The sequence below is a fragment of the Equus przewalskii genome, chromosome 26 (assembly GCF_037783145.1).
Source record: "Equus przewalskii isolate Varuska chromosome 26, EquPr2, whole genome shotgun sequence".
NCBI lineage: Eukaryota > Metazoa > Chordata > Mammalia > Perissodactyla > Equidae > Equus > Equus przewalskii.
The window spans coordinates 31,774,032-31,789,980 of NC_091856.1; the positions used below are offsets into that span (position 1 = coordinate 31,774,032).

At 46.3% G+C, this 15,949-nt stretch overlaps 1 protein-coding gene across 2 annotated transcripts in view; it reads right to left on the minus strand.

The window, feature by feature from the left end:
* Nucleotides 1–3,869, minus strand: part of ZER1 (zyg-11 related cell cycle regulator) — a 28,337-nt gene extending 24,468 nt beyond the window's left edge. The window contains exon 1 of one of the 2 annotated variants that reach the window (XM_070596815.1): nt 3,249–3,869. The gene's annotated coding sequence lies outside the window, so the exon portion shown is untranslated. The remainder of the gene's footprint in view (nt 1–3,248) is intronic. The other variant, XM_070596816.1, reaches the window with a different exon arrangement.
* Between the last annotated feature and the right edge of the window lie 12,080 nt (nt 3,870–15,949).

The following is a 15,949-nucleotide window of genomic DNA, read 5'->3' on the forward strand; positions in this document are numbered from 1 at the left end:
GTTTTCCAGATGAAGAAATTAGGTTCAAAGATGAGCAATGACTTGTCCAAGGTCCTTCAGGAAGTACTGGGCTCTCTTTATCTCTAGGCCAAGGGCAGGAGCTGTTCCTGCAAGCCTCAGCTCTCCCTTCTGCGGCACAGGCCTTCACTGCCTCCTCACAACTCCGAGTGTCCTCGGGCACTGAGAACAGATGACTGAGTATCGCTGTTAACCATCCTATGGCCATATATCATTTTTGGCCACAGGACTAGAAGGCTGCTGAGGCAGGGCCCCTGTGTGATCCATGTGGTCTCCACAACACAGTGAGTGCATGATTGGCTGGTTGCAGGTGAAGAAGCCTCAGCTCCACGAGGTCCCCAGGCAATATTTACCAGTCCCGATATTCACCAGGGTCCTTACCTGTCAATGTTGGCGAACAGCACCTGCCTCACAGGGTCGCTGAGAAGATGCCATGAAATCATGACAAGAAGGTGGCAACAAATAATTAGGGAGGGTTTTCCTAAGGATAATGCTTGGAGAGACACTTCTGCTCATCTCTGAAGCTGGAACATCAGCTTCAGTGCTTGAACCAGATACAGGATGTTGGTCCCAAAATAGATGACCCAACCTGGGTCTCTGAACTTGCATTTCTGGAGTCAAGAACAAGTGAGGTACTGAAACCCTCTCTCCAAAAATAGGTCTACGCTAATGACAACAAGAACTGGTCCTTCCCTCTGTAGAGAGCTTTAGGGTGCACTAAAGTCCTTCACAACCTGTGCCTCATGTCATCCTCCCAATAGCCTTCAGAGTTAGCGTACAGATTGGAAAACTGAGGCCCAGACAGGGGACGGGACTTGCCCAGGTTCACACAGTGAGCCAGCAGCTGAGCTGGGGCTTGAACCCGGGTCCCCAGTGGTTAGTCCGAGGTTCTATCCACAACAGCCTCCTACAACATGCTGGCTCTCAGCATCTAGGTGCTCTGACTTCATTTTCAAATCCTCTGGCCCAGTTGCCCCGCTCAGTGTACGACCCAGGCCTGATGACATAGTCCAGGCTTGGGGGGTGAGGAGGCAGATCAGCCATTGTTCCGCTCCCTATAAGGCAGGCTGCAAAATCTCAGCCTCTCCCGGGCACTTCTAGGATCAACAATCTCCATCAGCAGATCAGCCAGACGCACCCCAACCACATGTCCAGGGACAACGTTTACTGCTCTTCCCAACCTGTCTCCATGTCATATTTACTTCGACACCATCATTTTGTTTATTTTATGTGGTAAAATGATAATTTGCTTGGCTCTTTAAGAAAAGCCCCTATCACTTTCCCACTGGTATGCATAAAGCCAGGACCAAGCTACCATATTCCCTGTAGGATATGCAACCTCCGTTCCCACTGAGGGGTGTCAGGAAGTTTCCACTTTGTCTCCCTCACTGTTCTCCAAAATTCTACTCACTCAGGGAGGCGACCAGAGCTAGTGACACCACCAGCTGATGCTAAAAAGAAAGGTTTTGAGGCAGACACATGCAAACAGTTCCTCATCATCATTGGCATCGCCAGCAGCATTGTCGTTTCCATCATCACGACTGTTAGGTACTGAGTACTGAACACGTGCCAAGTAGTGTGCTAAGTTCTTCAGTGAATTTAGCCCCAAGACCCCATTTTACAGATGAGGAAACTGGGGTAGAAAGAGGTCCCTTGCCCAAGTTCTCACCACCAGGAAGCAGCAGCAGGACCTGATTTAACTACAGTGCTCTCTGGCCGTCCTTTTTGTATTTATTCCATCAATGGTCATTACAAAGATGGAGAAAGGGTACTTACAACGCCAGGCCAGAGCACAATGGCCATTTGTCATCTAAAACAAATCTAGATTTTCTCTAACCACCAGACACTTCAAGTTAGCACAGTTCTGAAAGGGTGGCCTATTAGACACCCTGTGACCCTGCATCACACGAAAACCCCTCACATTCTCCCCACCATTATCTGGTCCTCACTCTTCTCTGACTTCCTTGTCAATCACTCTCCCCCTCCTTCACTCTGCTCCAGCCCTATTGTCCTCTTGCTGTTTCTTAAAATCATCAGGCATACTACCTCAGGACTTTTGCACTTGCTGTTGAATGCTCTGCCTGCAGAGAGCTGCGTGGTTTGCTCCCTCACTCCCTTCAGGTCTCTGCTCAGATATCACCTTCTTAGAGATCTTCTCTGATCACCCTCTATAGAAAGACGACCCCACTCTCTGCCCCTTTCCACAGCCCTTCTTGCTTTATTTTACTCCATGGCACTTATGTTTATTATTTGCTGTATGAACGAATTAACTGAAACAGAAAGACCCCTCACCACTGGGAACCACCTTCTGCTCTAAGCATAGACTCCTGTGACCCTTTTCAAAGCTGTCTTCAATGCTCATTCTAACCAGTCTGAACCCCGAAGAGAAACTTTCTGTGTGATGTTTCATATGGGGTGATTTTCCCATGGAGCCATCAGGCACCACTCTCCCCTTTAAAAACCGACCGCGCTGACAGGCACAGGCAAAGACTGGAAATCCTGGACTCCTTGGGCCAAAGAGCAGCCAAGTCAAGTTCCACCCACAGAGCTACAGTGGCCAGCACAGTCAGTTTCACTTTCAACTCACCTATCGGGCTCCCTTGGCCCTCTGGTTTGCAAACCCGCGCCCCCCCCCCCCCCCCACACACACCATGCCCTTCCCACCCTGTTGGATTGCCTGCACCCTGTCATCCCTTTTGGGAGCTGATCCAGAACCCAAGCCGTCCCCGAGCTTTTAAGCGCTGCTTTGGGGGAACTTAAGCTCATCCAACAGGTAGGAGGGGCAGAGGCTGGCCCTTTCAGACCTACATGGATCCCCCATTTTGTAGGGGCATCCGATAGGGCGTCATTTTCTTTTTGGGAGCTGTTTTAGAGGCACGTTTCCCAGACCTGGAGGCAGGGGTAGAGAAGGGAACCCTCCCTCCATTGGCCGAGATGGACCTGTGCAAGCGGTTGCAGCGGCGATGCTGAAGCGCCAGGGGCAGGACGCGAAGGGGGAGGACGCAGACACATGCCCTGGCCCCGGGAGCGCTCGGGATGCTTCCTCCGCGGGGAGGAGCGGAGGATGCGGCCCGGGAGAACCCGGAGCCGGAGCGCCGGAGGAGGCAGTGGATCTCAGCAGGCAGGGCCGGGGTCTGGGGAGACGGGGTCGGCGGGGCGGAGCTTGGGACCCCGGGGACGGGAGCCCCGGGCGGGAGGGGGTCGCGCCGGGGGAACCCCGTGGCCGTTACCTTGCCCTTAGGGCTGCGGGCCGCCGGGTGCTGGCTCCGGGGCCCGGCCCCTCCCCCGATCCGGCTCCTACGGCTCGGAGGCTGCAGCCGCCGCCGCCTCCGCTGTCAACAAACCCCGGGCGCGTCACTTCCGGGGCCGCCTCTTAGCAACAGCGAACGGGTTCCCCCGACGGGTCCCGCGGCGAACGCGGGCGGCGGCGCCAGAAGGTTCCGGGGCCCCGCGGCGGCTCCCCTCCGGGACGGCGGTCCAGTCCGCGGGTGGAGGAGCGAGCCGGGTGGGCCGGCCCCCGCTCCTGAGCGCGCTTCTCAGGGGCTCTTCCTGGCCTCGGCGGGGCCGGCTCGTGGGACATCGGGGCGGGCTCCCGCGCTGGCCCGCGGGTCGCCGGAGCCCAGGCAGCGGCTGAGGGCGGGGCTGACTCCACCTTCGCTCGTCAGCACCCACGTCTCTGAGCGCCGCCCCACGTCCCGCGCCCTCCGGAGCATCTCCCCCAGGGTTCTCCGCAGGTAGCTCACGCCCACGCGTCCAAACGCGGTCAGGAGCTTCCCCGTGATCGCGCTGCTGCTTCTCCAGCTCGTGGATGGGCCACCAGGCAGCTCGGCTGTCACACGGGGGTCAGCTTTGGCGCCTGCGTGTTCCTCAGCTCCTCGTCCAGTCGCCAAAACCGTGCTGTGCTGACGGCCACATCCTAGAAAATAGAGGAAGATTGGCACGGATGTTAGCTCAGGATGGAAAAACAAAAAACCAAAGACCCAAAGAACTAGTAATCCAGAATATATAAAGAACTTACAACTAAATAATAAAAAGGCAAATAACCCCATGTAAAATAGGCGAAAGAGCTGACTAGACTTTTCTCCAAAGAAGATGTACAAATGGCCAAGGAGTACATGGAAAGATACTCAACCTTATTAGTCATCAGGGACGTGCAAGTCAGAACCACAATGAGATACAACTTCATATCCGTAGGATGGATATGGTCAAAGAGATAGACAATAACAAGTAATGGTGAGGATGTGGAGGGATGGGAACCCTCCTACATGGTTGGTGGAGCTTAAACATGATGCAGCTGCTTTGGAAAACGGTTTGGCAGTTCCTCAAAGAGTTAAACATGCAGTTACTATACACCTAGCAATTCCACTCCTAGGTATATGCCCAAGAGAAAATATTCGTAGCATTATTCATGACAGTCAAGAAGTGGAAATAATTCATATGTCCCCCAACTGGTCAATGGTTATGATATGGAACAGTAGTTTCATTCAATTGAATATTATTTGGCAATAAAAGGAAATGGAGTACTGACACATGCTACAACATGGATGGACCTTGAAAACATTATGCTAAATGAAAGAAACCAGTCAAAAAAGACCATCCATTGTATGGTTCTATTCATATGTCCAGAATAGGCAAATCTATAGAGATAAAAAATAGGATCAGTCGTTGCCTAGAGCTGAGGGGCAGGGAAATGGGAATGACTGCCAGTGGGCACAGGGTTTCTTGTTGGGGTGATGAAAAGGGTCTAAAATTAGATGGTGATGATGGTTGATGGATGATAGCTGTGTTTGCACAATTCTGTCAGTATTCTAAAAGCCACTGAATTCTTCACTTTAAATGTATGCTTTAGGGGCCAGCTCCGTGGCTGAGTGGTTAAGTTTGTGCGCTCCGCTGTGGCGGCCCAGGGTTTGGATCCTGGGCACGGACATGGCACCGCTCGTCAGGCCATGTTGAGATGGCGTCCCACATCCCACAACTAGAAGGACATGCAACTAAGGTATACAACTGTGTACAGGGGGGGTTTGGGGCGATAAAGCAGAAAAAAAAAAAGATTGTCAATCGTTATTAACCCAGGTGCCAATCTTTAAAAAAAATTTTAAAAAAAGATAAATAAATGTATGCTTTAAATATATAGTATGTGAATTGTATCCCAAAAAGCTGTTTTAAAATGCATTTCTAAACATATGTGTGTATGTAAACTCATAACGCAGGATGAATTTAAAAATGTAAGTAGGATGGTACTATACAAATTGTCCTGTGACATATTTTTATCACCTTTTATGTCAGATCGTATAGTTCTGTTTAATTCTTTCGAATGGTTACATAGTACTCCAATAATTGCACAGTTTTCTTATTGGCGGAATTTGGTTGACCAAAAAAAAGTCACTCATGAATTCTACCAAACATTTTTTTTTTCTTCTTCTCCCCGGAGTCCGCCAGTACATAGGTGTATATTCTAGTTGCAGGTCCCTCTAGCTCTGCCACATGGGACACTGCCACAGCATGGCTTGATGAACAGTTCTAGGTCTGTGCCCAGTATCTGAACCGGTGAAACCCTGGGCCACCAAGGCAGAGTGCAGGAACCCAACCACCCGGCCATGGGGCCAGCCCCACTACCAAACATTTAAGGAGTAAATAATACCAATTCAACACAATTCTTCCCTAAAATTGAAGAGGAATGAAGACTTTCCAACTCATTTTATGAGGCCATCATTACTCTGATACCAAAAGCAGACAAAGACGTGACAAGAAGGTAAAACTACAGGCCAGGGGCCAGCCTGGCAGCATAGTGGTTGGGTTTAAATACTCTGCTTTGGCAGCCTGGGGTTCACAGGTTTGAATCCCATGCCTGGACCTAGCACTGCTTGTCAAGCCATGCTGTGGTGGCATCTCACATAAAATAGAGGGAGATTGGCACAGATGTTAGCTCAGGGCCAATCATCCTCAAAAAGCAAAAAACCCACAAAAAACAAAACTATGGACCAATATCCTTTGTGAATACAAATGCAAAAATTCTTAACAGAATTTTTAACAGAATAAATACTTCAAAGCATAAACTAAATTTGTAACAGAATAAACTAGCACACAGTTTGTGGTAATTTGTTACAGAAGTCCTAGGAAACTAATACAATAGTCTAGACAGAAAATTCTGTGGAATTTACAAAACAACTTCTCGAATGAGTGAGTGTCACAAGATTTCAGTATACAAGATCAATAAGAGCAATTAAAATAAATAATTTATTATAAATTCACTTTATCACTATAAAATAATTAATAAAATAACTAATATAAAAATAATAAATAATAATTTATTATTATAAATTAATCTTATTATCAGAAAAAACAAGAGCAAATAAAAGTAATTTTATTTCTGTATTTCAGTAGGAAACAATTGGAAATTGAAGTTTTAAAAAATACTATTTATGGTAGCATCAAAAAATGAGATAATTAGGGATAAATCTGAGCAATTCTGTGTAGGGCTTATACGTTGAAAACTACAAAACATTGCTAAGAGGAATTAAAGGCCTAAATAAATGGAGAGGTATGTTCATGGATCAGATGAGTCCATAATGTTGACATATCAATTATTCCCTAATTGATCTACAGATTCAATGCGGTCCCAACCAAATCCCAGCAACTTTTTTTTCTAGAATTCGACAAGCTGATTCTAAAGCTCATGTAGAAAACGAAGACCAATTATAGAGCTACTAGTATAGTATTGTGAGGCCAAAGAGATGGACAAAGAGATCAGTGAAATGCAACAGAGGGTCCAGAAATAGATCCCGCACATATATGATTAGTAATTGATTTTTGCCAAAGATGCAAAGGCAGGTCAGTTGGAGAAAGGATAATCTTTTCGACAAATGGTACTGGGACAATTGGATACTCATGTGGAAATAAACTAATCATTGACAAAAATTAACTCAAAATGGATCGTAAACTTTTTAAAATGGATCTTAGACCTAAACATAGAACCTAAACTTATAAAACACGTAGTATGGGCTGGCCCCGTGGCCGAGTGGTTAAGTTTGCGCGCTCTGCTTCAGCAGCCCAGGGTTTTGCCTGGTCGGATCCTGGGTGCAGATCTGGCACCGCTCATCAGGCCATGCTGAGGCGGCGTCCCACATGCCACAACTAGAAGGACCATAGCTAGAATATACAACTATGTATTGGGCGGCTTTGACGAGAAAGGAAAAAAAAGAAGATTGGCAACAGATGTTAGCTCAGGCGCCAATTTAAAAAAAAAAAACCACACACATAGGAGAAAATCTTTGTGACATCAGATTATGCAAGTTTTTTAGATATGACTCTAAGGAATTGCAGACTTTATCAAAATTAAAAATTTCTGCTCTTTGAGAAAGGCTATTAACAGAATATAAAGGCAAGCCACAGACTGGCAGGAAATACCCGCAAATCATATATCTTAAAAGACTTATACCACCTCATACCCATTAGAATGGCTAATGACCATAAAAACAGAAAATATAATATGTTGGTGCGGATGTGGAGAAATTGGAACCCTCGTACTGTTGGTGAAAATGTAAATAGGCACAGGTGCTGTGGAAAACAGTGTGGCACTTCCTCAAAAAATTAAAAATAGAGTGACCATATGGTCCAGCAATTCATCTTCTGGATATCTACCCAAAAGCATTGAAAAAAGGCTCTTGAGGGGATGTTTGCACACCCACGTTCATAGCAGCATTATTCACAATAGCCAAAAAGTGGAAGCAACCCAAGTGTCCATTGATGCATGAATGGATAAACAAAATGCGAAATATCATTCAGGCCTAAAAGGAAGGAAATTCTGACTCATGCTACAACATGGATGAACTTTGAGGACATTCAACTAAGTGAAATAAGCCAGTCACAAAAAGATAAATACTGGGGCCAGCCTGGTGGTGTAGTGGTTAAGTTCGTGTGCTCTGCTTCAGTGGCCTGGGGTTCGCAGGTTTGATCCTCAGTGCAGACCTACACACCGCTCATCAAGCCATGCTGTGGCAGCATCCCACATACAAAATAGAGGAAGACTGGACAGATGTTAGCTCAGGGCCAATCTTCCTCAGACAAAAAGAGGAAGATTGGAATTGATGTTAGCTCAGGGCCAATCTCCCTCAAACAAAAAGAGGAAGATTGGAATTGATGTTAGCTCAGGGCCAATCTTCCTCACACAAAAAGATAAATACTGTATGATTGCTCTTATATGAAGTACGTAGACTAGTCAAATTCATAGACACAGAAAGTAGAATGGTGGTTGCCAGGGGCTGGGGGATCAAGAATGGGGAATTGTTATTTAATGAGTATAGAGTTTCAATTTGGCAAGATGAAAAGAGTTCTGGAGATGCAGTGCACAACAATATTAATATACTTAACACTAGTGAACCGTACACTTGAAAATGGTTAAGATGGGAAATTTTATGTTATGTATATTTTACCATAATGACAAATTTAAAAAAGACGTGTATCCAGAAAATCTAAAGAGTTCTCAAAACTCAATTTCAATAAGAAAACAAACAATTCAATAAAAAATGGGAAATAGGGGCCAGCCTGGTGGCACAGCAGTTAAGTTCACATATTACACTTCGGTGGTCAGGGGTTCACCGGTTCGGATCCCGGGTGCAGACATGGCACCGCTTGGCACACCATGCTGAGGTAGGCGTCCCGCGTATAAAGTAGAGGAAGATGGGCACGGATGTTAGCTCGGGGTCTGTCTTCCTCAGCGAAAAGAGGAGGATTGACAGTAGATGTTAGCTCAGGGCTAATCTTCCTAAAAAAAAAAAAAAAGGGGGAAATAGGTTTGAACAGATAACTTCCCTAAAGACGATATATAGATGGCAAACACATGAAAAGATGCTCAACACCATTAGTCTTTAAGGAAATGCATGTCAGAACAACAATAATATACCACTACACACCTACTAGAATATCTAAAATTAAAAAGACTGACCATACTAAGTGTTGATGAAGATATGGTACATCAAGAAATCTCATCAAGGGGCTGGCCCAGTGGCGCAGCGGTTAAGTTCGCACGTTCTGCTTCAGTGGCCTGGGGTTCACTGGTTGCGATCCCGGGTGCAGACGTGGCACTGCTTGGCAAGCCATGCTGTGGCAGGCGTCCCACATATAAAGTAGAGGACGATGGGCATGGATGTTAGCTCAGGGCCAGTCTTCCTCAGCAAAAAGAGGAGGATTGGCAACAGTTAGCTCAGGGCTAATCTTCCTCAAAAAAAAAAAAGAACTCTCATCTACTTCTGGTGTAGGTGTAAAATGATACAACCATTTGGGAAAATGGCTTAGCAGTTTATTATTATTTTTTTTTAGATTTTATTTACTTATTTATTTATTTTAAGATTTTATTTTTCCTTTTGTTCCCCAAAGCCCCCCCAGTACATAGTTGAATATTTTTAGTTGTGGGTCCTTCTAGTTGTGGCATGTGGATGCTGCCTCAGCATGGCCTGATGAGCGGTGCCATGTCTGCACCCAGGATTTGAACGGCTAAAACCCTGGGCTGCCAAAGCAGAGAGCGCAAATTTAACCATTCGTCCATGGAGCCAGCCCCAATTTATTTATTTTTTTTGAGGAAGATTAGCCCTGAGCTAACATCTGCTGCCAATCCTCTTCTTTTTGCTGAGGAAGACTGGCCCTGAGTTAACATCCATGCCCATCTTCCTCCAGTTTATATGTAAGATGCCTACCACAGCATGGCTTGATGAGCGGTGCCATGTCTACACCTGGGATCCGAACTGGTGAACCCTGGGCCACCAAAGCAGAACGTGTGCACTGAACCACTGTGCTACCGGGCCGGCCCCTATGTGTTATCTTTTATGGTGTCAACTTTAAAATAAAATAGCCACTTGTGCTACAGCAAAATAAGCCTTATTCAGGAATAGCAAAAGAGGGGCTGGCCCCGTGGCCGAGTGGTTAAGTTCGCGCACACCACTGCAGGCAGCCCAGTGTTTCATTGGTTCGAATCCTGGGCGTGGACATGGCACTGCTCATCAAACCACGCTGAGGCAGCGTCCCACGTGCCACAACTAGAAGGACCCACAATGAAGAATATACAACTATATACCGGGGGGCTTTGGGGAGAAAAATAAAATATTAAAAAAAAAAGGAATAGCAAAGGAATTGGAATTTGGGACATGCAAAGTATGGCGGACCACAGGCAAGTCCAGAGAACAAAAGAAGGGAGGTGCTTTTACACAGAAAAACGGGGAGTTGGGGGGGGCTGTTCTAAATGAATGTTCAATGGAGGAAAGTAAGAGTTCAGGGTGGTGATGGCTCCTCATTGGCTGAGCTGCGGTGTTTTCTGTTGGCTGGGCTTGTTGCTGGGCAAGAAGAAATTCTTCCTTCCCCCTGCTGGGGTAGTAAAGTAGTAGCCTGTTTCCTGTGAGAGACGTAAGGCATCCCTTTGGGGTAATTGAGGATGAGTGGTAGGGCATGAGAGCTCCCTCTACAGGCCTTCCTGACTCTAATTTTAGTTGAGGTTTCCTTTATTAATTTTCATATTTTTCTCTTTTGATCAAGATCTTTCTCTGAAAGCATCACTGATCAAGAGTCAGGTTTTCTGGGGCTGGCCCCGTGGTGTGGCGGTTGAGTTCACTCACTGTGCTTCGGAGACCCAGGGTTCATGGGTTTGGATCCCGGGCACAGACCTAGCACCGCTCATCAAACCACACTGTGACGGTGTCCCACATAAAATAGAGGAAGATGGGCACAGATGTTAGCTCAGCAACAATCTTCTTTACCAAAAAATAAATAAATAAGTAAAATAAAAATGAGCTGTCCACATACTGTAAAATTTACCCTTTAAAAAAACAAAAAAAAAGAGTCAGGTTTTCCGAATTCAGTAGCTTTTATCCATTGGTGCCAGGACGGACCTTTCCTGGATATCCTACATTGGAGGCAAAGTGCATAGACTGGAAACCGCTTGAGGTTACATTCGAGTAAAAGGAAGAGTGGGAGGGAGAACGCTCAGGCATTTCTTAACTGAAGTCTATTTTCTGTCAAGGTCATAAGCGTTGGGAATCCTCTCAAAGCACCGAACTAGCATACTAGCATCACCTTATTAGGCACGTCATTTTTACAAAGTTTCAACAAGCAACAAGAACAGAACTTAACAATTAGTATACAGAGCAGAATTAAAAACAACATAACAAACCCAGTTTGTATGATGGTTCTAAACCAGGAACCCAGACCTGAAGGCCACCAGCTAAACAGATCAAAAGGCCGCAGACAGTCAGGCGAAATTTGTAGTAGGCAGTGTGCTTGTTCCCTAATTTTATATAACTGGGTTCTCCTTCCCCAGAGGCATTTATCTATGCGCAACAGGAGGTGTTTGCTGTTGCACAGACGCCTCCTTGCTCAGCACATAGATACCCTAGGGCTATAGGATTATCCAAAAATATTTTAGCCAATGAGTCAGGCGAGCATTCTTGAGCTGAAACTGCTTTGGTTGAGGAACTGGCCAATTCTCCTAACGTTAGGGAGAGATTTCTGATCATTTGTTCACTGGCACTTACTCCGATCCATGGAAAGAAAGCTCTCCATGGTTTACCGAGGCAAACTCAGAATCACATATACTTCCTGGAAGTTCTCGTTTAAGGTGTTTATAGAGGCTTAATGTGATGGACCAATGGGAGGCTTCTGTTTTGGTCTGGAGAATAGAACAGTGAATACAGCAAGGGCACACTGTCCTTTTATCCTCCAGCTGTCAAGGCAATGAGTTGCCCAAGCATTAAGGCCACTATCCAAACCTCCACATATAAAGATGTGGCCGGGAGGTGTGCATAAGGTTCCTGCAAAAGTGACAGTATCTGTGGACCCGTTCATTGATATAGAGGCATTAGCATCATTCAACCAAGGCTCAGATACTATATTATTACATATCGAAAAGCTGCCTAAATATACGGGTATGTCAGCAGGCTTACAAAGGGCCCGATTTACACTTGCTGTCCCAGAGAGTTTCTTATATAGATATTTGAGAGATCTTGTTTCCCCAGGGTTGGGTAGATTGAAGTAAGGAATGAGGTTAGGTGGGCTTAGTACCCTAACTTTATAAAATGGGCCCCTGGAACAATTTAAATATGCAGTGGCATTTGGAATTCCAGTGAAATTACTTATAGGGTGAACTAAGGGGTCATTACTGTTTTGGACACATCAAGGCTTCTGATGACAGATCCAACAGCTGGAGAGGTTTTCCCTTTTGCAATAGATTGGGAAATGTGGATAAGGTCATTGTCCTTCCCAGAAAGAGAGGAAGAAAATAAAGTAAGAATCAACAGTGAGAAAAGGGTGTACAGGCCTGGTCTGGTCACCTTGGGAAAGCTGTCTGCTTCAGATGTCATCTGCTTCAGTTCCTGGTAATCTTCCATTTCAGGTCACTGGATGGTGTGCAGGTCCAGCCGGCGTTAGGTGCCTTGTGTAGGTGTGACACATGAATCCAAGAGTCCACTTCCTGGAGTTTGGCGGCCCAGAGGTTTGTCAACCGTACCCGACGGGGCCCTTCTAGTGAGGCTGGAGAGTCCTTTTGGAGGTATCTTTTCCAGCAGACAAAATCTCCAGGTCCAGAGCGTGGTGTTTGGGGTTTTCATCCCTGGGAGACCGCTGTGAAAAGACTGCTCTGCTAACGCGTGGTATTCTCAACAGAAGCAATGAAGCCTTTACAATGTCGAAATATGTCTCCCTTTATCAGCTAAGGATCAACAGTGGCAGGAGCCGAATGCACGAGATGTCCCCTAATTATCTCAAAAAGTGAGAATTTATGAGTCCCAAAGGGGGTAGACCTAAGATTTGGAACAAGCGGCAGTGCCTTTGGGAAGGTTTCTGGAGGTTTCCACAAACTTTGCCAGTGGGTCTTAATAACGCCTGTAGTGTAGGGCTGGGGTGATCGGCACAGTGAAAGTGCTGCTGAACCAGCCAAACTGCACAGACCTGTCCAAGCACTGCACCAGTGACATGAGTTCCCCAGCCTCTGCGAAGTTCTAGGGGGCTCCCCAGGGAGGGATAATCTTGTCTAAGAGAATTTTAGCCACAGAAGCAGCAGTGGCCTGTCTACAAGGGGACGCTACAAGTGTCAGTCCAGTGAGAGAAGATACAGACCATGACCAAGCCATTTATATCCATGAGATGGGGGAAGCTGTATGAAATCCATTTGCCAAACCTCAAATGGTCCACTGGGCAATTTAAAGTGTCCAGGAGTGGTGCAGACAGGGTTTCCTGAATTGTATTTTAGATAGGCAAGGCAAGCAAAATAGGCACTTTTAATGGCCTTATTAATATTTCCCCACCAGGGGCCGGCCCGGTGGTGCAGCAGTTAAGTTCGCACGTTTCGCTTCGGCAGCCCGGGGTTCGCCGGTTCAGTTCCCAGGTGTGGACATGGCACCACTTGGCACACCATGCTGTGGTAGGCATCCCACATATAAAGTAGAGGAAGATGGGCATGGATGTGAGCTCAGGGCCAGTCTTCCTCAGCAAAAAGAGGAGGATTGGCAGCAGATGTTAGCTCACGGCTAATCTTCCTCAAAAAAAACCAAAAAATTCCCCACCAGTATTGGTGCATAAATGTTACCATTTTATCAGTGAACCAATGATTCAAGGCACGTACAGTGGTTGGCAACGGGAACTTCAGAGTCTCTGGTAGGACTGGGTTTTTATTTGTCTCGAACAGGAACTTTCTCTTTTTGTCAAATGAACAATTACTGAATTTTCAATCTTCTTTTCCCTTTTCTGAGGCCGATTCTTGAGCTTCTCTAGCCAGTTTTTCTAAGTTATCATTTGGGGAAATATCTCTCTGGACCATGACAGAGGTTTGGCTGCTGTTGGTCCTTTAAGAGCAGCATTCCTTGCGGAAATGTCAGCGAGGTGATTTCCTTTAGCATCCAGAGAGTCAGGTTTAGAATGTCCCGGGATCTTAATAATGGCTAAAGCAGCAGGTAAAAGTAGAGCATCCAACAATTCTTGCACATAAGGGCTATTTTCAGTTTTATTTCTGCTAGAAGTAAGGAAATTGTGTTGCTTCCACAACCTTCCAAAATCCTGAGCTGCTCCAAAAGCGTATCTACTATCCACATAAATGTCAGCAGTTTTGCCCTGGGCTAGTGTGCAGCCTGTCTGAGTGGGTGTAATTTGGCTTGTTGAACCGTAGCAGCCAAGTCAAAGACGCTTCTTCAATTACATCAAAAGGAGTTGATAGTGCATATCCAGCACCATATTTACCATTGCTACCTTTTCAATAAGAATAATCAGTGAATCGTGAGAGGTTGGCGTTACTGAAGAGGTTCCTGCAGATCTCATGGGCGGTCAGGAGGTGACCCATCAGTGTTCAGTAGTCATGAGGGACTTGGCCGGTTATGGAGGGAAGACGAGTAGCAGAGTTAAGGTTATTGCCACGAGAAAGAGTTGTATGAGGTGCGGTTCATAAGAGCATCTTGTAAGAGGTGAGACAGCTGGCTGGAAAATGCTGAGTGTGGTGAGAATTTAGGGGAGTTTCCACTGTATGGTGTAAAAAGATGGTGAAAGGGGATCCCACAACTATTTCCTTGGTGGCTTTAGCCAACAGGGCAGTGGCAGGAATGGCTCTTGGCAAGGAGGGTATCCTTGTGCCACAGAGTCCAGTTGCCAGTTGATGGTGGTCCCTGCATTTTTTTTTTAAAAGATTTAAAAATTTTTTTTCCTTTTTCTCCCCAAAGCCCCCCGGTACATAGTTGTATATTCTTCTTCGTTGTGGGTCCTTCTAGTTGTGGCATGTGGGACACTGCCTCAGCGTGGTTTGATGAGCAGTGCCATGTCCGCGCCCAGGATTTGAACCAATGAAACACTGGGCTGCCTGCAGCGGAGTGCATAAACTTAACAACTCGGCCATGGGGCCAGCCCCGTCCCTGCATTTTTGGGTGAGCACCCCAAGGGCATTCCCTTCCTTTTCAGATACAAAAGAAAAATGAGAAGCTGCTGATTGGGACGCTCAAGGGCAGAGGGGTTCATTAAGCTCTGCTTTAAGTCCTTAAAGGCTGTGCTGTCTTTTTGTTTCCATAAAATTGCGTCAGGGTGGTTGTTCTTTAGTAAAACATACCGAGGTTTGGCCAACAGAGAGAAACTCGGAATCCAGCTTTGACAACGGCCAACTATCCGGAGAAAACCTCCCAGTTGACGTTCAGTTTTGGGTTCGAGGAAACTCAGGACACTATCAGGCTTGTCTGGATCTAGGTGTGGGCCTTATTTCCCTATCAGATGCTCTGAATACTGAAGCTGGGTTTGGACAAACTGCACTTTTTCCTTAGTGACCTTGTGTCCTTTTAAGGCTAAAAGCTTTAGCAGGCAGATGTTGTCTTCCTGGGAGAAGGCCTGGGAGGGAGAGCAAAGAAGCACGTCCTCCACGTGTTGCAACAGAGCAGAGTCTCGAGGAGACTTTAGACCGTGCAGATCAGCATTGGGGATTTCTGAGAAATAAGAAGGACCTTTAGTAAAACCCCGAGAATTACTATCCAGGTGATTTTTTTTCCTTCCCAAGTGAAGGCAAAAAGCTGTTGGCTAGCTTCATCAACTGGAATACTAAAGAATGCACTGCATAATCAGATACAGGAAAGAATTTTCCCTCAGTTGGAATGGAGGCCAGCAGCATACACAGGTTAGAACAACTGGGTGCCAAATGGGTGCCGAGGGATGACGATGTTATTTATTGCTCGGCGGTCCTGGACAAACTTCCATCTTTAGCCATTGGGGGTTTTTTAGGGGTAAGATAGAAGTATCACAGGGAAGAGTACAGGGGACAAGAAGCAGTAAGGCCCGGTTCTCTATTATGGCTTGATGCCCTGGAGGGCCTCTTTGTTTACAGGATATTGATTAATTCTGGGAGGAGGCTTTGAGGGATCTATTTGGAACTGACCAGGAGCCGCACTGTGGGTTCTGCCAATCTCAGTTGCAGACTTTGCCCATA